The sequence below is a fragment of the Protopterus annectens genome, chromosome 7.part0 (genome assembly GCF_019279795.1).
Source record: "Protopterus annectens isolate FY-2018-M chromosome 7.part0, PAN1.0, whole genome shotgun sequence".
Lineage (NCBI taxonomy): Eukaryota > Metazoa > Chordata > Ceratodontiformes > Protopteridae > Protopterus > Protopterus annectens.
In genome coordinates this window covers 279,811,327-279,837,922 of record NC_056739.1, presented here as the reverse complement: position 1 = coordinate 279,837,922, position 26,596 = coordinate 279,811,327, and the positions used below count along the sequence as shown (strand labels likewise).

Genomic DNA, 26,596 nt, shown 5'->3' with positions numbered 1-26,596 from the left:
TCACTAAAAAGTTGAGAATGAGTATTGGTTTCTACTTCATTCACCAAACAATTCTACTGTTGTGTAATGTCTATCTGAAGTTGCTTTTGTAATGGGTCAAAGAACTTGTTCATCAAATGCATATATTGAACAGAGCAGGTCAGGTTAATCTGTTGCCATTGTTTTAATAGCTTGGGATATTTATCCCGGTAAGTGGGCATTTTTAATATGCGTAGTCCTTGTGGCACAAGGCGAGCTTGAATATATGCTTCAAAACTCAAACGTTGCAGCTGGAATTTCTTTAATTGCTGCATAAAATATTCGAAATTTTGTAATTGTTGTTTGTATTGTTGCAAAGAGCTATTAACATTAGAGCCAATGCCCACTTCATCTATACTAATGGCATGTTGAAATAAAAAAGGATTTTGTTTAATTTCAATCAAATCCTGTACCTGCTTTATATATCTTGAGTGTCTGTTACAAGCAGTCCAGAACCACAGTGGTTCTGAACTGATTTGTGGTACCAGACTGTTTGTTTTCATCCTGTTGTACTTTTTTTGTTGTTTCCAGATTTACATCCCAGGAGGTTTCTGTTTTTGTTGCTTTGAGCTGCTCTCCACTTCTTTTTGGATTCCTGGGCGGACATGAGTCAGTTGAAAAACTTACCGTCAGCTAGTAACGGACGCTCATGTTTTCCACATCATGAATTACCCCTGATGAATAATTGACAGAACAAGAATCCTGAGTGATCTGAAGGCAAATATGAAGACAAAGAGGAATGTGGCTGTGAAGAGATGGAGAGTCATACAGCACCTGGTTTGTCTGGAAAGGAAAGCTTCCGAGTCTTTGAAAACTGAGTAGCCTTTGCAGGAGGAGCCATTTGCCACTCTTCACCTTTAGAAGGGTGGGATTGCCTACGAGCAAAGGCAGGCTTAGCAGGGTAGTTTCTCTGAAATTTAGGCACAGGAGAAACAAACATATGTTTAAGCTCCTGTAAGGGGCTTAAATTAGCAGCAGCTTTCCCAAACAAAAGCTTAGAATCCAGAGGGGCATCCATCAACTTAGCCTTAATGTCATCAGGTAAAGGTTGAGGCCTAAGCCAATAATTCCTTCTCAACACTGAACCAAAAACAGCAGCCCTAGAAGAGGCATCTGCTGCATCATAACTGCATTTAATAGAATGATGAATGAATTGAGAGGAAGTCCCTAGCAAGAAGTTTTATCCTCTAAGTCTGGAATGTCAGAAATAAGTTGACAGGTCTGCGAAAGAAGAGCCAACACATACCTAGACATATGGGGCTGATAATTAATAGCCCTAAAAACTAGGCTAGCAGAACTGTAAACCTTCTTACCCAACATTTCCATAGTTCTGCTGTCCTTATCAGAAGGCGATAACTTGGATTAAGGAAGCAATTGTGATGGCTTATCAGAGGCTACAGACATGACTGAGGGCTCAGCAGCAGGGCATTTTTATATAGGAAAGAACATTCCTCAGGCACCCTATGAAATCTGTCAGCTTCTTGGGACCAGGGGTCAGAAAATCAGGCGCATGAGCGGCATCGGAAAAAGCACCTAACAAAGCAGCCAAAACAGGAGGGATAGCCACAAGCTTAGGGGATTCCAACTGCAGCCACTCATAGTACCTCTTATGGATATCAGAGACCTGAGCACAATCCCACTTAAAAAATCCATCATCCTAGAAAGTGTGTCACCAAAGGAAATTTCCTCAAAAGGAACATATGAACTAACAGATTCCTCCTCCTCTGACAGTCTAAAGGAGAAGGAATTTGAGTAGAATAAGTCAAGGATTCATTATCCAAATCCTACTCATCTGAAGAAGAATCTTGTTTTCTAGGCCTTTTAAGGGTAGTAGAGAACCAAGGAGGAGCAGAAACTGAAACCCCCTGAGGAGGCTTTAAGGACATTAAAGCAGTAAATAGCCCCTGAGAGAAGGCCTGCCACCCACTTTATGGATCCCTAGGAGCAGAAGGAACATGTTTAATTTTTTGTTCCTTTTTAGGGGAACATCCCCTCCAAAAAACTAAGAAGGCTCAGACCCAAGACAGCAGTCAAGAACCATAGTAGAAGGTTCTTCCCCAAGCAAAAACTGAGAAACTCCCATAGGCCACTCAGAAAAATCAGCCGTGGTTACCCCTGAAAGTCTGAGATGGATGCCTGCAAAAGCCTCTTCAGACATGCTGTCAGCTGGACCCTCACCAGCCTCTGACATGGTCGCAGCAGAGAAATCTGACACAGCTGGGTGAGCCTCCGGGTTTGTAATGACTTTGGGAGAAATGCCTGCCAGAGGCTGTGTGAAGATAGGTGAAGGCTGCCAGCCTAGCCAGATAGAATTTTGTAGATAATTCTGTCATTTGTAAATAATAATGTAAGCCACAGGCTTATTCTCTTAAATGTGAAAAGACTGCATTGGATATTGAACTGCAAAAATGTAACAACAGTGCAGTCCGCTGTAAGAAAGCGAAGTCAAACATTTTATGACTGTGTGATATGTCTAGAGGGAGGCATCCTGCCTATTGTTTTAAGACCAGAGTTAAAGGCTAGAATTTGCATGTATAAATGTCCTTTATTGCTCTGGTTTTTGACCAGGTGTAAAGAATGTAAATATAGTTTCTGTTAGCCTGGGAACACCAGAGAAGTGTGAAGAGTGATGTCATGTGAAGCAGCTCTGTGTTATGAGAATCGGAGAGCTCAGAGCATTTTATCTTGAACATCCAACATCACCAGCACTGCCTGATGTTCTTCATCTCACATTGCTGCAGTCCTTACACTTGGGTAGTCCGCTGTCCTCGGTCGGCCCGAATATCAAAGTATAAGGCTGACGTTGGTCAAGGCGCATTTGACTGACATCAGAACGTCAGGGCACAAATGCGCATGACCGACGTCATATCCTCAGTCTTTTCTTGCCCCAGATGTCAGAAGACCCTAAAAAGAAAGGTCAAAACCAAAAGACAGCAAACAAACAACCAACCATCCTAGCACTAAAAATATGTACAATATATACAAGATACACCACAGTATTCCACTGAGTAGAGCTGGAGTTTCTTTAACCGGGCAGCATATGGCATCTGTTTGAGCCCTTTGATCCTCTTGGTGAGGTACTTTTGGGGTCTTTCCAGTTGCTGCAGGTGTCTGGTAAGATACATCCCAAAAGGGGCATTGTACTCCATTATGGGCCTGATGAGGGATGAGTAAAGAGGCACGATGACCTCCCCTGATCTAGATGTGAATCCCTTCATGATTAGGTGGGCTATATAAAATGTTTTTCTAACCACATTGGCCACGTGGTTGTCAAATGAGAGATTGCTATCAACTTGGGTCCCCAGGTCCCTAATTACTTCTTCTGTACTTAATGGATTACCACCTATGTGGTAAATTCTGGGCACTTTGTTTTTGCCAAAGGGGATGACTATACACTTTTTGGCATTTAGCTTGAGGCTATGGCTCTGGCACCAGTTGTCTGTTTCTATGAGGCCCTTTTGGAGGATGCTTGTGTCGGCTGGAGAGTCGATTATGGCACCCATTTTGCAGTCATCTGCAAACTTGGTCAGCCACAGTCCTTCCGTGTTGGCCTGTACCTCCGAGAAATATATACCGAACAAGAGAGGTCCCAAGACTGAGCCTTGTGGGACACCACTTGTAACTGGTTTGGAGTCTGACATGGCTCCAGCAATTCTAACCATGTGGGTTCTGTCCTTGAGCCAGTTTGCAATCCATCTAGTGACATAGGGGTTTATATTTAAGCTGGTGAGCTTATCTATAATGCCCGAGTGGGGTATTGTATCGAAGGCTTTTGCGAGGTCCAGGTAGGCTGTGTGGACCACCTTCCCCTCGTCAATGGCCTTGGTGACTGTTTCAAAGAAATCAACCAGGTTTAAGAGGCAGCATCTGCCCTTAACAAAGCCGAACTGGGTAGGATCCAGTGTCTGTAGGTCCCCAATATCTTTATTTATGAGGTCCATGATGATCCTTTCCATAGCTTTGCAGATCAAGCTAGTCAGGCTTATGGGGCGATAGTTTCCAGGATCCGTTGAGGCACCACCTTTATGGAGAGGGACCACTGTTGCTGTACGCCACTCTTTGGGCACATATCTTGTAGTAAGGCTGAGATTGAACAGTAGTTTTATGTTTGGGTTTAGCTCTTCTTGGAGTTCATGTAGGATGCAGCCCGGGACACCATCTGGTCCCATTGATGCTGTGTTTTTTGCTTTGGAGAGGGCGGCTCTTACCTGAACATCTGAGATGTCAGGGGGCAGCACTCTGCTTGGATAGATATTTGCCCTTTTGGTTGGGAGGGGCGTGTTATCTATTATATATTGTATACCAAGTTGTACTTTACTCTGTTTATTATCTGAATGATTGGAGCTTTTCTCCCCAGGCCTCTGCTGAAAATGGACATGTATCCAGTCGGATCATCCCGGTCAACAAATGTAAAATAAATAAATCCCCTAACATGGCTAAACAAAGCCAGCCAGCAAAATGCCAAGTTGCTAAGATGGAGCCTAGGGTCGCAAGCATATGATATGTCAGTGCAGCACCACAGTGAAATTAGCAATGCCAATGCAGATGGGCTCTCAAAACAGGGAATGGGGTAAGGTATACTCAGATGAACCTAACCTTTTCAAGCAATGTTTCTCAAGGGTCACTTGAAAAACTAGCTTGTGTTCTCCGGGGGGGGGGGGGGTGAAGGCTGCCAGCCTAGCCAGATAGAATTTTGTAGATAATTCTGACATTTGTAAATATTAATGTAAGCCACAGACTTGTTCTCTTAAATGTGAAAAGATTGCGTTGGATATTGAACTGCAAAAATGTAACAACAGTGCACTCCGCTGTAAGAAAGATAAGTCAAACATTTTATGACTGTCTTTGATGTCAGAATTTAGAGCCAATATGTCTAGAGGGAGGCATCCTGCCTATTGTTTTAAAACCAGAGTTAATGGCTAGAATTTGCATGTATAAATGTCCTTTATTGCTCTGGTTTCTGACCAGGTGTAAAGAATGTAAATGTAGTTTGTTAGCCTGGGAACACCAGAGAAGTGTGAAGAATGATGTCATGTGAAGCAGCACTCTGTGTTATCAATTTAGAGAGAGAGTCCGAGATCTCAGAGCATTTTGTCTTGAGAACATTCAACATCACCAGCACTGCCTGTTTCTATATGCAAGTTATTTAGAACTGTGTTTTCTCTTAGAAGTAGCTAGGAATTAGGAAGATTAGACTGTTTTTTTCTGTGCTGATGTCAGAATGTTTCTATGGTATTATTTTAAGTATTTCTCTGTGATTTATGGACTCTTGACTAGTACTGTGTAGTAAGAAGTATTGTCTTGCATTTTTATTATTTATTATTAAATATTTTTTAACCTTTCAACTGTGGCTGTTTTATGTAGAGTTAATTTAAGCTCTAGAGTACATTGCATGGATATAGTGATACTATACCAAATCAATCTAATAAGCCTTGACTGTTCAGTCACACTTACCATTTGGATAATAATATTGGACAGTAATAATTGGACACCCTTTCAGAAGGGCCTTTAAATAGCTGATATTAGTAGTTGGTGGCAGCTGGTAGTATCTTTTAGACTGGGCGTAAAAGTGGCACAGCTGAAAAACCTGTGCCAGCCTTCCCCAGGAGTGTCTGTATGGTTGTATGTAACTCTTTTCTCAAAGTGTGTGTGTGTCAGCTACTTGGGCAGGGCCAAGAAGCACTAGTTGGACAGAGAGGGTGCTGTAGGTTTTAGCTTGCCCACTAGGCTGATATCTGGACCCTATAGCTGTGCCAGTGGGGAGTCTTATTGGGGACCTGGAGAGAAAGGGAGAAACCAGCCCCAGACTGACTGTGATCTCTGTGTGGTCTTAAGGGAAGTTGTACTTTACTCTGTGTGTATTTATTATCCTTTCCGTATATGGACACCCCTCACTGGTGTTAGCGGTGAGGATTGAGGCTCCTTGATTGCTGGTCCAGTGCATGGGCATCACAGGCTGGACAGAGGCAGATTGCAGTTATTATCTTCATTATCTTCTCCAACAGCTGACCCTCAGGGTGGAAGATTCTTTCCATTGTATCTTTAGCGAGAAGCTTAGATGCAAGGAACGGGAAGAAGGTCTACTGCAAAGGGTTTTTGTAATAAACGCCTGACAAATAGAATGAGACATACGGTCATGAGAAGCTCCTAGACATAAAAGATGCATTGTGGTGGTCTTTATGGGGAATCGGTCTCCCACACTGGCATTTACCCTTCCTGGATGACATTAATCCCAAGGAGCACAACAAAGGTAAGTAAAAACAAAATCCCAAATGGGACATTCCTCTGCAACTGCAATAGATGTCAGTAAACAGATGGAGGTAGTCACTGGAGAACAAAAATGTGTTCAACTGGCAGAAAATGGACACAGGGAACCAGACGGCAAAAAGATACCATTCAGACTGGTGGCAAAGAAGTTCAATTATGGTCGGCCTGAATATCACCTTTATGCCCTATGCCATACAAGGAGCATTTGGGTGACGTTTGGTGTACCTTTTAAAAGCAACAAGTAGTCTTTGGTAGGCTGGCCAGACATTTGGGTTTCCACAGCAGGGGGAACCCCATCTGTTAAGAATAATGTAGCAGTGAATGTAAGGACATCCAGTAGTTCTTCAAACACTTGCACAAAAGACATCATCTCTGCAATGAATCATATGTATTGGTTAGTTTCCTTACCCAATGCAGTTCTACCTTGTGAAATAAGATATTAATCCAGACTATTCTTGATGAATGGATTGGTAGTCTCAAAATCACCCCAGAGTTTTTTGGTTTTGGCCCTACATGAGTTGGGAGGTGAACATAATTGTGTATATAAGCTAAAGGTTTTTATATTTGGTCTTTATGGCTGCCTTTATAATATTGTTCCTTTGTTCTTACAAATCTTTTTAAAACATTTTACATGGCAAATAGTGTGAAGAATTCACACTTAGATTATGTTAAGGCATCTGAAAAAGGATCACACTCTTAGCAAGTCTTAGTACAGTAAACTCTCAGTTAACTGGAACTCAAGCAACCGGTAAAAGAAAAAAAATCTTAGGAATACAGTACAATTTTCATGTGTTGCATGAGTTTGAGTTTTAAAAAGGAAGATAGGAATAAATTCCCTCTCTCCCCAACCTGAGAACAAGTCAAACAAATATTATAGGGTACAGTGTTCGTCAGGCCTGTTTTTAATAGTAACTCTCAAGCAACCAGAATCTAAAGTTATCCAGCATCTACCAGTCCCAATGAGTGCTGGTTAACTGCGATTTTACTGTACTGTCTCTTTTCTTATTCAAAGAAGCAGAGCCATAGATAGGCCCACTGGTGCACTGAGCAGTTCCCACAGGGGTACTCACCATCAACTAAAGATTAGGACAAAAAAATCAATTTAACTAGCTGTTTAAATGAATCTTGGTACTGACTTGGGTAACAACTTTTAAGCACTGTTAGTTGTGCCCCTAAAAGTATGTGCCTAGGTAACTGCCCTGTTCTCTCCTAGTTATTGTACTGCAAAGAGGATTTGAACAACAGTGGACCTAATGTGGTGGTGGTAGGGTGGAATAACCTAGACTTGCCAAGTGTATGCATATCAGGCAATGATGTAAGAAGCAACTTTCTGCATTAATCATCATTTGGATGAGAGTATTACTAGTAATAAGTCAGTAATTTAATCTGCGAGACATTTCCAAGTAAGGAAGTAGCTATGTATAATTTGTTCTACGGTATGTAGCATTCTCCATGGTTCTGCCAGTGCTAAATCTTGAATAATGATCTGCAGGGTGGCATGCCCTGCAGGATTGTTCATGCTCCCTGAATGAAATCAGTGCAGTCATGGCTCCAATACACTATTATAGATTATGCCATGTTTTAATAGGCTTTATGGAAGCTGAAAAAGGTTCAGGGTCATTTGTATTTGGTCTATGAAAATCCCTGAATAGTCCTTTACCATGCTGTGTATTATAGTAACCCCTCCATATTTCCGGGTTTAGCATACTGAAGAAAATCTTCCGTTGCTGATGAGCACTTAAAACAGTCATAAAAAAAGCTTTCCTTTTTTTTGCCATTAAAATTTACCTTTGTAGTAATTACCATACACGAGAATAGAATTGAATAAAAACAGTGGGTTACATGCATACATACATTTTCTTTTCTACTGTAAGTTTGTGGCACATATTTCCACAAGAAACAGAGGAGTTAACAGTGGGGAGTGTATCTGGTTAGGATACCAAGTGAAGTAACACAAGGAAGGGAAGCATCAGACACAGGACACGGAACAGAGACGTTTAGAAAATCTGTCAATCATCGTTACTTAAAACTTATAAAATGGACAAGGAAAACTGACCAGACATATTGCGTATTGCCTCTGCTGCAGTTGTGTTCCTTGCATAGGTATAAATTCCTCTCAAACACTGACTAGATCACAAATAAATTAACAAACATATTCAGACCAGTTTCTTCATCACAGACACAGCCTCTGCTTTTCTGAGTGAAAAATCTTGAACTTTGTGCCCTAGAGCTAAACCAAATAATAAACATAACATTACTTAATACTGTTTCTGTAAATGTTGCATATTTGTATGTACAATTTATACTAAAGGGATGAATCTAGATAGCAAAACAAAAACAAGTGTATGCATACAGAGAGATCTAGTAACCAAGAGAACACACCAAGCACATATGTTTGGACACAGCATTAAAATTCAAAAATAGAAAAATTATTTGGTGGTGGTGATAAATGTCTGTTTACTTTTTTTTTTTTTTTTGAGATCATTTGTGAGTTTATTTTTTTTTCTTTGATTCCGATTTTGGATTTTACTGTGGCCTCTGAACATCTGTGCTTGGTGTCCTGTCTTGCTGGTCACTCTAGTTAGTCAAACCTTTGGAATATTGAATGTTATTTTATGCCAGCACAATCAAAGGACTAGTCTGATGCCAGTGTGCTGACATTATGAGTTCAGGGTACAGTGGGAATTGGGAATTTGCCCTTTCTCCACTTGTTGTTTAGTCTTTACGTTAGTATGTATTTTTTGGATATTTTGAGCTTTGATCTTTTTAGATATATATATATATTTTTTTTTTATTTGTTGACTGTTCATGTGTATGACACTTGTATAATATATGGTTTTGATTATAACTCTTGTAAGTGAGTGAGGCTCCCTAGAAGTGTCCCAGAGACTCCCCCTTTTGTGGAATAGACTCCCTCAACACCTAAAACAGCTTACCTCATTAAACCTTTTTAAGCGCAACTTGGAAAATTGTATGGGGAACAGAAAATACACCCCTAGGATTCCACCTATGTCCCTGCTGGACAGGGCATAAGGTGCTGACTTGTTGGAACATGGGCTACATTCTTGGCTAGGCTTGTAAGGGCCAATAGCCTAGTAACTTCCTATGATCCTATAGCAGGGTCAAAGGCTGTAAAGAACACATGTTTCTAGTAAGTGTATATCGAATCTTGAAATAGAGACATTCTTAATATTTTGTTTGTGATGGCAAATGTTCCTTTAATAACATTGTGTGCTCTCAGTTCTGGGGAAAACAGAGAGAAATAATTGAAGTTTCAATAATTGTAAAGACTCAAGAAAATGTAGTGAAAACGGCAGACGATTTCGTAGGTACATTTAAGATATTTATAAAAGGTAGAGTTCGAAAGACATGTGTGCGTAAATGGGCGTGCCTTCGTTGAAGGTTGGGCGTCAAGCTGGCACCTCGGCGTTTCATAAAAAAATGTACTGCCAATCATTAGCGGACCGGAGTTCCGCTGTGGCGACCCCTTACCGGGAAAAAGCCGAAAGACAAACAACAACAACAACAACATAAAAGCCAACAGTATATTAACCCTGTGTGGGTATTTTAACGTGCACAGTTTAGAAATATTTTTGAACATGTCTACATTGGGTAGCTGCCGTAACGATCTGAAATGGAAATGCAAACTAACCTTAATAAAGATACAATTTATTTCAGTGTTCATTCCAAATGGAAATGGTTTTGATATAATAAATATGGTTTTAAATCCCCAAGTTTTTTTCTGAGTTTACCACAAAATTATTGCTAAATGTCAAAGCTATGAGCCTGCATTTACTTTTTATACATTTTAAACGCATCAGAAGCAACAAGGCACAAATGCATCTTTTTTGTGATGGGAACAAACCTGGAATGCTCTGTGGTTAAATGACTTAGCAAATCATGATGCTAACTTTGTGTGGTGTGCTTCCACTCTTTCCTGAAATCTGACACATTTAGTTTTTAAATAATTTTAAACATTTAAGGAACCCAGGTCCAGAATGTCTTTCATGGGACCCCATCTTTGAATTTGTACACTGGCACTATATCATCATTCCAGAATGAAGAGAGGTTTCATGTAACACACAAGCAGTAGAAATAATCACACAGCACCTGCAAAATTATCCTTTTTTGTGAAGGGGGGGGGGTGATGATGACAGTGCCATAGCTTATTGGATGCTACCATAAATAAGTATGTTTGACAGTGTTTTTTTTTTTTTTTTGAAAAATGTTACTTGCATAAAGAGATCCAATTTGATGAATACATGACTCATAATTTTAGTAGTTCTGTTATTTGATAACAGCCGTGGTGGTACAGCAGTAGCGTTGTTGCCTCACAGCAAGAAGTTCTCCTGTTCGATTCTCGGCTGGAGTGCCTTCTGTGTGGAGTCTACATGTCCTCCCTGCGGTCGATTGGCCTCCGAAAGACATGCGTGAATGGGTGTGCCTTCGCTGAAGGTTGGGCGTCGGGCTGGCAACTCAGCACCATAAAAATCAACTGCCAATCATTAACAGACCAGAGTTCCGCTGTGGCGACCCCTAACCGGGAAAAGCCGAAAAGACAAACAACCTAAACATTTGTTTACCCTTTTTTTAAAATGACTTTATGAATGCTGCAGTTAACTGATTAAGTGCTTGCATTCCAGTTGCTTTCAACACACTTGCTCACTGCCCATAGCTCAAAAATGCAGATGCTGTAAGTCCCACTGACCCACTCTTACTTTACTTAGCCTTCCCAACACCAAACAGTATGAAACTATATAGTACTTCCCAGGCCCAAACTCTAACCATAAACTCTTGCCTAATTCTTAACTTTTATAGATGGGCCTTGTGAAACGCCAAAAAAAGTACCAAATGTTTGGATTAGCCCTTCTTCATGCTGGAGTCCCTAATGGCCAGCAATGTCTCAGTGTTAATATTATGGGTCTCCAAGTCCACTGTCAGAGCACAGCTGCCAATACAGAGATATGCTTCAATGTTTTTAGTGATTTGACTGAACTTATCTTTCTTGTTTTGAGTATACCCTGAACACGTTTTAACTCTTTGCATTCCTATGTTATAGTGCAGAGCATGGAAGTATTGTTACTGGTAGAATATGATACTTTATCATTCTTGGGCTTCATTATATATTTATGGATTTTTGGCCTATATTTTGATGCTGGTATCTGTTGTGTGCATTCAATATAGAACTTGGACAAAGTTCAAAAGATTTCTAGAAAAAAATTACAAAATAGTGATTACAGGATTCCAAAGTCAGACTGTTCAGCATGTGTTGTTTCTTTTTTTTTTTTTTTTTTTTTTTTTTTCAAATAATTTTTTATTATTACGAATTACAAACGATGCAGACAGAATTAAAGTACAGAACATTCCTACATAAAAATATGTAAATTAAACTGAACATGGAAAAAAAAACATTTAGAACTTGATTACAATTGTAGAGTAAAAAGGAGATAAGAGGAATGTGAGCTATAGGAGGCAATGAGATCGGTCTACATACCAAAAACTAAAAGTAACTAAAAGCACACAGCTAACTACTAACAACGAAAAAGACAAATATAATACCATGCTACCTTATATGTATAAAGACATAACCAAAAATCTGTGAACATGAGATGTTGACACTCTAGAGGGTATGATTTGTAGGGAAAGGCAGTATCAATAAAAAAAAAAAAAAACAAAAATAGATAAATACATAAATAAGGAGTTCAAAAGGGAGTGTCAACTAAATTGAGGGCATAAGACATTTAGTCACATAAAATTACATCAAATAGGCAATTCCATAAGTTGGTGAAATAAGCTTTCTTCCCACGACCAAGAATTATGAGTTTTTGTGCTGATATATGTTTAATTGCCATCTCTTTGAAACCCTGCCAACATAATTTTGTGCGATCTAACCAATTGTTAGTGATGTAGAGTTTGATTAGGGAGCAGAGAGTGATTAGAACGTGTAAGTGTAATTTAGGCATCTTAAATGGGGGAATATTTAAAATAGCTGTTTGCCAAGAAAGTGTAGAATTGTAATATCCCATTCTTTTTAGTCGCACTTTGAGAGAACACCACAATTTGTAGGAATGATTACAATGCCACATAACATGAAGAAGATCTGCTCTCAAACAAGGGCAGCATGTACAAGCAGAGGAGTTATTAGAATTAAATTTATTTAGTATTACAGGTGTATAGTACGAGTTATTATTCAACATCAGTTGAGTATATAATACTTTTTTGAAAGGGGCAAGTTCTAAGGTGGTTTTTATGGCTAGTAGTTTTGATCCTCTGTGATAGGTGAATTTATATTGTCCCAGTAGTTGGAGAAAAGGCAGTTATTATTGTAGAGTAATGGCTTTAATAACTTGTAAGAGGAAGAGATAGTTTTATAGGATTTGAAAGTGTAGAGATAATTTCAGATAATTTATTTATTTCCTTAAATCAGAAGGAATGCAGAAAATTTGTGAGGATAATAGTTCTCGTAATTGACGTAGAATGACTGTGTATTTATTATTGGCCTTGAGAGTTAGACGTAAATCTGCAATCGATAGAGATTTATGTTTGAGCAGGTCCCAAACTGTAAAGTCCGTAATAAGGGGGAATTTAGAAAGATCAATCATATTATTATTGATTTTGAAATTTGGATTCAGATGTAGTGGTTGTAGAAGGGGAAGAGTGTTTTCAAGATTAATGTCTTTAATCATTTTCTGGAACAATCCAATTTTATGCTTCAGTAAGGGGAGTATTTTGGAATTGTGAGCATGTGTTGTTTCTCATGTACGGGTTAATGTCTGTCATACCTCATGTTGATTTACATAACCAGCTCTGGAGAAAATGAAAATCTTGGAATCTGGCAAAACTTTCTTTTCTTTTCTATCTTGTGAATTTAGATAGAGAAAACAGAATTTCAGGAAACTGTGCTTAAACGGTCTGATTCAACCATTTGCTTTTCATGCAGACATCGGTATTTTATTTAGTACCACTGTTTTGTAATTTGTAACTGCTATTTTATTCTTAATTTATGATTTCCAATGTCTTAACTACCAAAGTCTTTAAGATCTAAACTGACAAAACCCAAATTACTTTTCTGAGAAATAGACTTTCCTGCCCAAAACTAAAAAAGATAAACTTTCCAAGTAATTTGTTAAACATGATCGTAAAAACATCATGGGCTGTGAAAATGCTCTGTGTGTGTGTGTGTGTGTGTGTGTGTGTGTGTGTGTGTGTGTGTGTGTATGTGTGTGTGTGTGTGTGTCTATATGTGGATATAGATATGTGTGTGCCTGTGTGTGCATATACATCTATATAGATTATCTCTCTCTCTCTATGTGTGTATGTGTATATATATATATATATATATATATATATATATGTATATATATATATATATACATATATATATATATAAATGTGTGTGTGTATATATGTATATGTATATATATAATATATGTATATATATATATATATATATATATATATATATATACACACACACATATATATATATATATATATATATATATATATATATATATATATATATATATACATATACATACGTGCACATATACATACATATATCAAACTTTGTGTGTGTGTTTGGGGGAGTGTCATTGCCTCTCTACTCAAATTTTTTTAGCATCTTCAAAGCAGTTTCACACCCCATCTTCTGTGTTTGAGTGCATCCGATACTCTTTATTTTACATATATTGGACTGTAATACCGTGGTGGTACAGTGGTAGTATTGTTGCCTCACAGCAAGAGGTTCTGCTGTTCCATTCTCGGCTGGAGTGCATTCTGTGTGGAGTCTGCATGTCCTCCCTGCGGTCGAGTGGCCTCCAAAAGACATGCGTGAATGGGCGTGCCTTCGCTGAAGGTTGGGTGTCGGGCTGGCAACTTGGCACCATCAAAATCTGCTGCCAATCATTAGTGGACCGGAGTTCCGCTGTGGCAACCCCTAACTGGGAAAAGCCGAAAAGAGAAACAACGCAACATATATTGGACTGTAAACACGATTTCATAAAAAAGTCATTTTTAAATATATGTATACTTGTGTATTTTCCCCTTGCTTTCAAGCCATTTGTCCATGACAAATTCCTGTAATCTGCCTCAGCTGACTTGTACCCCACGTATCTTGTGGAAAGGCCCTCTTTTAATATAGCCTGACAGCATGTTAGCCTGTATTGACTGGATATGATGGGTGACTGCAGCTCATAAATGACTGTCATGCAGGAAGCCATATGGTCACTGTTTTCATCCCTTCAATGGCAGTCCTCAGTTAAACTATGTACTAGACTATTGCTTCACCAAGCGTTACCTTCATCCCAGCAGCTTAAGTGCTGGGCTTCATCACCCTCAAACAAGGACCATCCATGTGTAAAGATGGATCCTTATTGTACACAGGCCAGGGAACTGTCCAGCGCCACCATGGCAGTTGCAATCAAAAGACATTCGCTCCTAATGTAAACTGTTGATGGGAGAGATTTTTAAATAAGCCCTTGCCCCGCCCCTTGCAGGTGATGTGCATGTCCATGCCACTGCACAGGCCTACCATATGTGGATTTCCTGAAGAGGTCACCATTGCGGGCTTGGCAGAGCCAAAAACATGTCCTTGATGTTCTGATTGAATTAATTTAAGCCTGTTTGTTTTTGCTTCTTTTGCTGTAGTTAGAAGACTGGTGTTGCAATATACCCCATATTGCAACCTCTGTGCATCATTTGCATTCATCTATGGCCGCATTGCTTTATGTAGTGTTTCAGTGTACCAGTGCACAAGCATCAGGGAGTTCCATTGAACCCACCCCTAAAGTTACTTTTCCTATGTATATTATCCTGACCCTTTAATCTTCAAGCACAGATGCAGCTCTTGGCAGTGCTACAACATCTAGGGGATTTAAAAGGCTAACTGTTCTGCTAACAGCTGGTATCAACTAATATCTGCAGTCTGTGTGGTGGTCTTCAGGTTAAACTTTCACCAAAAAAAAATTTAGTAAAAAATTCATTTTCATTAAATATTTCTGTTGAAATATTTCCTTCACTTTTCTTTGACAGAGGCCTTTTTGCCACACTTTAGTCATGTTATTGGAAATATAACTGCATGTTGATGGTGCTTATAGATTAGAGATGTTCATCTTTTCGACTCTGAATCCTATCACTTGCAACCCAACACTCATATTGCTTTCTTATGTATTTGTGACTCAGTGAAAGCACATCATGTAACCACATTCCTTCTCTGCTTTAGTTAAAATTTAATGTAATTAATAGTGGAATTACTTGCATATTAGCACTAATATAGGCCACATTATTCTTGGCAACTGAACATAGTGATACCAAGAATGGTAGTGTGTACAAATCAGAGGGCAGTCTGTGCTAGGGTTCAGATTGCATAATATCCAGTGACAGTGTTTGTTATATTTAAGATAAGAATTTAAAATGTGTCTTTAGACTATTGAAGATGATGCAGTTTGTAGAACCCCCCCCCCAATTACAAATCTCCAGGCGGTGTCCATAATTGGCACTTTGCCATCCGTTTCCCAGCTAACATACTAATGACCCTTGCTTGTATCCACACTACTGGTCTTTCAAACTGGGTAAGTCAGCAAATTTACCCTTTTCTGAAACAGCTTATGTAGTTGCAACTTTCAGAACTTTTCCTAGGCAGATCTGTTTCCGTTGTGTAAGCCAGTCATGACAGCACTGCACCAAGATCCCATTTCTTTTTTCTAAGTCATAACAGTGTTTCACAATACTGCTTGGTTTCCATGAGAAATCACACTGATCCTTCCTCGGGTCACAGTGCTTAAGCTGTGGAGTTTTTAAATGCAGCACTGGGTCCAGATCCCTTCATTTGTGAGTCTATCTCTTTTTTTTTTTTTCTTTACTAAGATTTACTGTGGTCTCTCAGGGTGCTGTTTGGATGAAATGGAGATGTTTTACAGATTGGCATAAGCTGACAGATGGACTTTAGTACTAGGCACATTGCATAGGGTGCCAGGGCAAAGTCCCTGAACTTTGAAATGGGGCAGTACAGAAGGTTCAAGAGTCTCAAAAAGGATGACTTCTGCTGGTAGCTGTGGTATCTGTACTATGAGTAATTTATATACAGATCAGAAGGAAAAATCAAGAACAGGAAATGTTAACCTTTAGCATGTGAAAATTGGGGAAGACTTGATCTCAGAAGAATCGCGTATGTGTTGCGTGGAATGAGGCTTGTTGCCGTTTTTCTTCTCTTCTTCCTGTTCTGTATCTGGTCCTCCTCACTTTTTGGTTTTCAATCTCTCTTTCTCTGCCCTCTGCCTGATCACCTTTTTGCCATGCTTCTGTCCTCCCTCAGTCTTCCCCCAGTCACATTGGTCATTTCCGGGTCTTTCTCGCCTCATTTTTTCTCTCATTTTCTGTCATCTTTTCTATTTAACACCCTTTTAATCACATTTACAGCAAGAGAGAGACAGAGAAAGCTAGACTTGACAGGCAGGTGCATCCATTTTTATCATGTAGCTTCATACTTTGAACTGAGGAAACTCTCTGGAAAAGGGCCATTTAGTAATAATAAACCCAGGATCTGTTCGACTTCTGTATTAAGAAATGCCATAAGTATAAACCAGTTGTCAAAACCATTACTGACTTTGCTGCATATGACAATTTCTCTTATTTCTTACTTGTGTGTTAATTTCTTTGAAAATGTTTTATTACATTTTTGACATATTTTTCTGGGAGCTTCGCACACCTGAATTATGCTTGTGCATACCTCTCAACCTCTTAGAGCAAGTAATCTGGACAAAGCCATAAATAATAGGGGGACAAAGGCCCAAAAATAGGGACACTTTCTAATTCTGTAAGAGTAATGTTTACAAAGTTGATAGAACAACACATTTTGCATTAGCATGATTTTTTTGAAAGATGAAACTCGAATGTCTGTCATTTATTTTCTGACTTCAAACCTCAATAAATTGTCCATGATTTGCCAAAAAACTACAGTTTTATGAAAAACAGACCAAAATATGAGGCAAAAAGAGGTATGTCTTGTGTTGCATTGCCCTTACCTTAAATTAATATAATTTTCTGTGTTGTACCATGCTTGTATCATTCTGTTCTTGATTTTGTCTCTGAACCTGCCCCCACTCAAGGTCTTTCTGCATGTGTTTAGTGTCATTTCAGATATGTAAACAAGACTGCACAGGATGTTTCGTGTCTCTCTTGCTCAGGAGCAGACCACCACCAGACCTCTCAACTGTCCCCGATTTTGATTCAGATTTTAACTCTTGTCACTCTTAATACTTCCTAAATCTGATAACGTTTGGAGAAATGGTGGTGAATTTCACTTACTAAATAATGACGATAATTAGAGTTTCAGATTTCTTTTACTTTAATTCACATCCTCTTATTCTGTAAATTGTTACAAGTTAATAGTACCAATATTTTAAAAATGTCCCTGATTATTTCTGGATTTGTCCCTGATTAGTTGAGAGCTATGTTCAGAAATACAAGAACCATACCTCTCAACCTCTTAGAGCAAGAAATCTGAATAAAGCTATAAATAATAGGGGGAACAAAGGCCCAAAATAGGGACAGTTTTTAAATATTGGTCTTACAAACCTAGAATGGTGATAGAATAACAGGATTTGCTTTAGCATGAAATTTCTGAAGAGTATGAAATCTGAAACTCAAATATATGTCATTATTTTCAGTCTTTAGTCTTTAATGACTTGCTAGTAATTTGCCAGAAAAACACAATTTTTATGAAAATGGGCCAAAAAGTATGAGGCAAAAATATGGACATTCTGCGAAAATCTGGACAGTTGAGAAGTATGACCACCACCCAGAAAGCACTGCAAATAGTATAGATTATATCACAGCCATTTGTACAGGTTCGATACCAGTCAGAGCAGGAAAAGTAATAGGGATCAGTGCTACAAACTTGAATTTTCCGGGTAGCTCTCAACAAGAAGTAACGTGGTTTGGAAAATGCATCTGTGAAACCTTTAATGTAAGTATAGTAACTTCAGCAATGAATCTGAAGTTGAAGGATTTCTAGACATGAAAGGCAGAAAGTGAGCTTAACATAGAGTGAATCACAAGGCAACTAGACTTCAAGAAGAGATAGGTCATCACTACTGTTCCATAGGATGGATGGAGTCATTGAGTCCTATGACCCATGATGTTGCTGTGAATCTGAAGACAGAGTAGTCCTGACTACAAACTGGTGATTGTTAATAAACAAGGACTTGTGTCTGTTGTGTGGCATTGTAGTATAATGTTCGTTCTTTTTCTTTAGTGCTGAAGACGTGAAGAGTTGCCAGAAAACTGCAGACAACTGCTGAAGCAGAAAACCTTGTTCCAGCCCTGAGGCACTGCAGGACCGTACTACTGATCACACAGACCAGTCTCTGTTCCTTTAGACCAGTAGCCAAGTGGAATTTAAACCTGCAGAACTAGACGATGGAGATGCTGAATTACAAAAGAAGCTAGCAACACCAAAAACAGTAAGTACTACTAAAATTTTCTGCATTTGCATACAGTGCAAATTTGGCCACCAAGTGTGCTAATATGACTACAATCTGTAAATGTCTCATTTTTGATGAGTAATACTAAGGCTATATGGCTGTTTAGACTTGATGTTTCTTCAGTTAGTATCACTGTTGCATGACTGTCATAATGCTGCTGCTGTTTTTTTACGGGTCTGTATTATATGCTCGAAGTTTTAAAACGTCGATGTTCAAACGATCAACACAATATGAGCGAAGTTTTAAAACCTCGAACATATAATAAAATAAACAAAAACAAAAAAAAACCTACCTGAATGCTCTGAACAGGGGGGCAAGCCCCCAGCACCCCACATGCCCCGCTACTTAAATATACCAACTCCGAGATCGCACTACAGTGAAGTAAAGGGAAATATTCCCTACAGCAATTTCCATTGAAACGTTCAAGCTTTCAAATTTTCGCTCATATGGTTTCGACATACGAGACTCTAACTTTTGAAAGTTTGAGCTTCTGATATAGACCCAATTTTTTACATACTTGGTTGGCACGGAAGCATTGGAAGAAGCCAAAAATGTTAATGTTTTTCTGTGGGTACTGGCAAAAGTAGATAACAAATATGCTGGAAGTGTCTTTACATACTGTCAAATCAAAAAATTCCTTATACAATAGTATGGAAATTCCAGAGTGTATACTGGCAATGCTTTATCTGAGACAATGAAATGATTTTACATAGTAGTGCTGTCTCAGTATCATGGACATTATGTAATTAATTTGGATGTTTGTGCAGTTGTAGTTGGACACGTGGCTGTACCTTATTTGAGGTATCCCATGAAATTTAAGCCTCAGTAAATCATACACTCTCATGGTTTGTTGATTAAATGGACTTTGTCAACTTCCTTAGGTGGTACAATGCAAACTGTATCAGGTGCACATTCTGAATGCCATAAGTGGGAAGCTAGCAGGCTAAATTATAAGGAGCATTAAAGCTTGTTTAGAAGTTGTTTCAGCTGTTAGGAAAGCAGTATGTGAAGGGCTGAATACAGATCAAAACTGAATAAGCTATACATTTTTTTTTTATCCGGCTGATGACCTGCCTTGCCTCTACCCATCATTCCAATTAAATTTCCCCTTCAGGCAGTCATCATGGTATTTTCTATTGCAGGCTTAACCCCATCCTGTTGACAGTAGGGCCTGCTCATCCATCTCTGAAGTATGCATGCTCTTTCACACACTTGTGCTGCTCAGCAGAGCCAAATGCAAGGTTGTGTCCCTAGCCCACGTGCTACATGATGTGGAACTTATTTTCCAGTGGGCATCAGCTTAGCTGATTTAACAACTGCCCTCCATCCCATGGGATAAGCAAGGTGGCCCCAGACCCCTCATACAGCCTTTCCAGTCTTGGCTTCTGTAGCAGCTGAGTTGCCAGTTGGTCACTTCAGAGTTAGATAAGTTGCAGTTGAGTTTTATCCCTTTGTGCCATATTGCTGGTTGCAGCTCTGCATTAAAGTTCACTGTGGTTTTTGAAAGCAAGGTACTGCAGTTAGCAAATTATTGAATTTAAGAGCAGGAAAGCAGTTGAGAGTTGTTTCAACTAAAGTGTCATAGTATTGTGTTCCAAGCCAGATCAGCACTCTGTGACCTATGCAGTTACTTAGGGCCCACTGGCTTGGGGTGCCATGGCATTTTATTTTAATAAAACAAATGAAACAAAAACTTAACATTTCTTCTTTAAGGATACACTCTGTGGGCCCACTTAACTTTTCCTTCCCTTCCTTTCTGTGTGTGTCATGGCACATGTATGCACACTTAATTTTCCCTCCTCCCCTCCTCTGTGCGCAAGGAATTCAAATGTCGAATAACTCTCTACTGCTGCTGTTCACACACACTTAACTGTCCATTTTTCAAGGATTCAAATTTTGCTTAGAATGTAGAACAGCTTCACTGCTGTGGAACAATTCCACTTGGTAAGTGCATAGAGAAAGGTGAAGAGTGTGTCTGTGTGTGTGTGTGTCTGTCTGTGTGTGTGTCTGTCTGTGTGTGTGTGTCTGTATGTCTGTGTGTCTGTCTGTGTGTGTGTGTGTGTCGGTGTGTGTGTAAAATGCCCCTAGCTTTGCTGACAAATTAGGTACCCCATTCAAAGTTTAGATTAGCAACTTAATATCCGAAAGATGCTTCATGCAGCTGTCTTAAAAGGTTCAGTCTCTAGCACTATCTTGCTTTCTGTTTTCATAAGTGACATTAATACAGTGCTACCCTACACCAGTATTATCCTTTATGGAAATGCTACATTTTATTTTAGTCATTTGTTAACCAGGTAGTCCCACTAGACATAAGTGTCCCTTTTTAGGGACAACTCAGGAACACTGGCCAGTTATGAGACTTGCTCAGAGTCGCACAGTAGGCAAATTGAAGAAGATGGAATCAAGCACTGTACCCTTGATGACGGGAAGCATCGCATTATCAGCTCAGTGTCTCAATCCAAACTATCCGCTTGCCTCACAAGCAGCCATGTTTCACTTCCCAGCCATTTACTACCAACCAAACTAAATCCCTACCTTCTTAACATATCTGGGTCTAAATTCAATCCATTATGTCCTAGTCTTCTTTAACTTTCAGCTACAAAAAATTGGAAAAGCCTGTACTTAAATATTTAACCTTTCCCCAACTAAAGGTATTGCTCCCCTGCATTCAAGCATTCTTCCGTAATTCACTCTCCAAAACAACTCAAAAATGACAGGCCTATCTCAGATCTTTACTCAATAACTAAAATCTTGATTTACAAACATAGTTATGGTCTACAATGTGACTAACAACATGGTTTCATAACCGACTGTAGTACTCCAACTGCCCTACTCAAGCCACAGATACTATTTACAGCAATACAAATGATGATCTTATAGCTGTAGGCATCTTTGTTGACTTTACTCGTGCGATAAATTGCAAAAATGTAATTTTGGAGATAACCCCATTCTCTGGTTCAAACACTGCTAGGAAGGTAGGACCTTTCAAATCTACTCTACCCATCTACTTTATGAAAAAGGTATACTCAGCACCGGAGTTCCTTATGGCTATGAGCCAGGCCCACTTTTATTTTCACTTTTTATTAATGACATCACACATGATCAGTCCAACCTCAGTGTAATTATCTACGGAGATATTTTTATTTCAAGTTAGCAATTCTCACCAATCTCTAGAACGTAATATATAATCTAAGCTCACTGATCTGTACAACTGGCTTCATACAAATAAACTTCTTATTAACAGCAATAAGGCAACCATTGATGCTCTCTACAGCAAAGAAGCTTTCGTTACTGCCTGTATTAACAATAAAATACACTACATGAAATGTTGTTCTCACTATTACTCAGCAAAAAATATCTAGATGTAACAGTAGACTCTGTGGTGAATTCTAATATTGGCATACAAAGTGATCATGGCTAAAATTATATTACTATACCTCTCATCTGATTTTCCCATCTGTACATATTGTCAAAGCCAAAAAATCCTGTTACCCATTACTGAATATGCTTTACCCTTGATTAAACTGTATTCTTCATATGACATCTAAAACATTCAGATAGCTGAGAATAAAATATTTATTTGTTTTCTTAACTGATATTGGCGGTCTTCACCTCATCACCTTATAAAAAGTACACTGGCACCATACTACCTTTATGGATACTTTCTGCTAAGTACTCTTGTATATCAAGTTCTTTCACTTGGCTGCTATCCACCCCTGAAATCAGTAAAGCATTTCAAATATGGGACCAAAGCTATACTCTAAGAAGCAGCCAGGAAAACACACACACACACACACACACACACACACACACACACACACACACACACACACACACACACACACACACACACACACACACATTTGTACAGAGAAGGTTTAAGCGTCCCATTGGAGAGAAAGTCTTCTGTAGGGTAGGACCAGTAATGTGGAACCAACTACCTAATGAAATAAAAACCTCTGAAACTCGGGAACATTCAAATGAAATCTTAACATCTACAAGATGAACTTACATGCACTAGCTTTTAAGACACTGGCTAACAATAAGTCATAGACTGTATTCATCACACTGCACTTATAAATTAATTGAAAAGAACTTCCCTTCTCCATGTACATATTGTAAATTTTATAACAAATGCTGATATATATTAATTTGCTTTGCTTGTAATAGTTTTGATTTTCTACTTTAGATTTTTCCAATTTATATTTACACTAATACTAAATGCTATGATTGCTGATGTCCTTTCCAAACCCTCTACTGCATCTGTTACTGCACGTTTTACCTGGGTTGTGGCTGAAAGTGGTCAGTAGATGAGCCCACTCATCTAGTTTATCAAATTGTAAATTAATTAAATCCTGTGAATGAACTGCTGCAAAACAGGGCCTTCCACCCCGGAATTAGAAAATGCACTTCAGAAAGACCGCGCTACATTTTTACTTTGGATAACAAAAAGCTCTACTAACCATAAATTACACCAGAACTGCCATCATGACATTTGGAATACAAAAATACTCTCAACCTGCCAACCTTGACAATTGTAACCCTCCCTTGAAAAATACCGTTGAGACTTTCCAACGATATAAATATCTTGGTCTTACCCTACATCCCACCCTTTCCTATAGGATTCACACAGATAACATTGTGAAAAGGGTAATTACCCAACTGAACACCTCTTATTTAATCTATAACTACACCTCCCCTTATGTCTGAAGGGCAACAGCAAACTGCTACAAATGACTCTAAATTCCATATACAAATTTATTAGTTTGGTTCCATGACTAACATCACCATATTTTACTTCAGAAACTTACTGTCTACCCAATCAAAATCCTGCGTGAAGATTACAGTACCTTCCTTTGGATTAAACTGTAAATTAAGCACTCACATTACACACACTCAAACCAGCATAACACATTCACCTTAGTTACATCTCATTTAGTCTTCCATCTATCCAACCATCCACAACCCCTTTTTCCCATTGATGGCTACCCCTGCTGTGGTTGTTCTTCCATATCACTTCTACACATGCAAACTCACACCGATAGTCAGTTTAGTGTTCCAGTCCACCTACTTTGTCTTTGGAATGTGAGAGGAAACTAGAGCACCTAGAGGAAACCCACACAAACAGAGGACATGAAGACTCCACACACAAGGTATCCCAGCCGAGAATCGAACCAGGGAACCTCTTGCTGTGAGGTGTCAATGCTATCTGCTGTGCCACATTTTGTTTGCAGTGACATAAGTGTTCATGTCAACCAGTACACAGTGTCATTAGGTTATAAGCTGTGTTACCCCAGAGAACTAACAGAACCCTAGCAGTGCTGATGTCTTGTAGGAATCCGGGATCCAAAATGCTGCAGTACCTACTGTAACAGTGAATATAGTATTTGACACTCATTACTGATTATAAAATAATGAAACCATTTTTTTTGCCAAATTTAAAATGTGATCTCCATTATAGCAAAATAACAATGATAAAGGCAAGTTATATAACCACAGCTTAAATAGCATGTGGTTAAGTTGTGTGACTTAAACATTATACAGTAATAGTGTGGCTGAAAAAATACACTACCTAAATCAAAAACACTAAGCCAGTACAGAAAAATATTCCCCCACTTAAAATTACAAATGTCCTGGGGATTAGCTAGAAGGTTGCACTTTATCACATCACTATCAGATGCAGAGTAGTGTGAAAATCAGCTTAGCAAGCATTCATGCACCCACACTAGATTATATCTTTCCACTCTCATTTTACCCTGTTCCTGTAATAGATTTTAGTGTAAACAACACTAAATAATGAGACCACCAGTGTAAATCATTACAAAACACCAGCTGTCTACCAGTAATGCAAAGACTACAAAACAACTGTCCACACTTGGACATAACACCTAACACTGAAGATTGTTCACCACTACTTTGGACTGGGTTACAGGGCCACACCTCTGAAGCAATGTAGGAAGGGTTGTGTTCAGTATCAAACACTGGATATCAAACATATCCACAAGTCAAGCTCTACTTGTGTAACCCGCACACGTGGCCTCATCCTGGTCTGTGACATCAACAGGACTTGGTGGGACAGATTTGTGTCCCAGAGACTCCCTCATCTATGGAATAGACTCCCTCTCCACATCAAGCAGAGTACCTCTTTACCCCTTTTTAAATGCAACCTGGGTAACTGGATGGGAAATAGAAAATATACCCCTGGGATTCCACACATGCCCTTGCTGGACAGGGGCATTGATGCTGATTTATCTAAACATGGGCTAAACTCTTGGCTAGGCTTATAAGGGCTTCAGGGCCAATAGCATAGTAATCTCCTATGATCCTATGGTGGCAGAGTGACCTGGCATGGCTGGACTCAGGCCAAAACTGCTGCATGCAGCTGCTGTGTGGACTCACAACCTTCAAGTGTAAGGGTGGGGTCCGGTGCAATGACATACAAGTGGTAGACACAAGTGGGATGCGCCTTTAGTAACTAATGAAAAGTCACCACCCTGCCAGCTTGTGGAAAGAGACAGGTCAAAGCTCAAGTAGGATTAGGGGTTTTCAAGAGATGAACTGAGATGTTCTACACAGGAATAATCTGCTCACAGAACTAATTCTAGAACTTAAAACAGGGTTATCTCTGTCTTGGACAGTAACCCTCAAGTGTAGATCCCATCAGGTACTGGGATACTCACAAGCCTCAGTGGATTGCCTTTCTGCTATAATTTGTACCAGAAAAGAAGAGAAGAGAATAACTTCATTATCTCCACACTATACAAGATCAGAACGCCATCCTTTGGAAACTACGTCAGCATTCACAATGCCATTCATTCCAGTAGCACATCTTTTCATGCATGGGACAAGCCCCTGGGCTCAAACTGTTGTGAACTTTTACTTTGTCAACAGGTGTTTTGTTGGCCACAAATGATCAACTTGGCAATGCACAATCGCTGTTATAGCAGGGAAGGGTTTATGCCCCTTTCCCTACTAATTTGTGATCTCAGAGTTTGTATATGTAAGTAGCAAGGTGTGAAAGAGTACAGGAGGGCTTTTTACCTGCAAAAATAAGAGTTCTTTCCTTTGCATGTTCCAGGATTATGTCCCCGACCATGCACCCGTTCCTGTTGATCTTTTAAGATAGATGAGTTTTTGTTGATTATATGTAGGTATATCTAATGGTTTGGGTTATGTATGTGTGTTTATACACACACACACACACACACACACACACACACACACATATATATATGTGTGTGTAAAAGGAAAAACTTCAAAGATCAATACACGTTAGGCTCAAGCAAGGCACACTTTATTACTTGCAGCAAGGAGACAAAGCATGTAGGTACAAGGTTTGTCTAACTTTCTGGTGGTCATTATATTATTCTTGTACAGTTCATAGGTTCATACTAGGCTATCTGCCCTAGGGCATTTATAAGCCTAGCCAGAATGTGTTTGGCTTTCGCCACCCATTTTAAATTTATTTTGCTATGCCCTTTTTTGAGGTTAGTATACTGTGCCTCTGTCTAACAGTGACACAGAAGTGATACCCGGGGTAAACCTACGATCTCCCATCCATTCATCAAGATTCCTCTTGAAGAGAGTCAATGAGGGACTCTGCCTAACCTGGACTGGGATTTTATTCCAGAGTGAAGGGAGCCTCTGGGTTATGAATCTGTCCATCCAGCATGTCCTATTTATTTCAGTGCTGAGGTTCAAGTCTCTTGAGCGCGTAGCTCGATGGGATTTGGATTTTCTGAGGTGCAGCATGTCTATTAATTCCGGGTTGGACATGGCTTTATACGTCAGGCACAGATCGCCTCTGAACAGGCGGTATGCCACTG

General features: G+C 39.2%; 1 protein-coding gene across 3 annotated transcripts in view; it reads left to right on the top strand.

Annotated features, from left to right (window-relative positions):
- The window catches only part of TFEB (transcription factor EB), a 1,305,476-nt gene that overhangs the window by 421,437 nt on the left and 857,443 nt on the right, over positions 1–26,596 (top strand). For all 3 annotated transcript variants that reach the window (XM_044076758.1, XM_044076756.1, XM_044076757.1), the window contains one exon: positions 18,542–18,749. The gene's annotated coding sequence lies outside the window, so the exon portion shown is untranslated. The remainder of the gene's footprint in view (positions 1–18,541; positions 18,750–26,596) is intronic.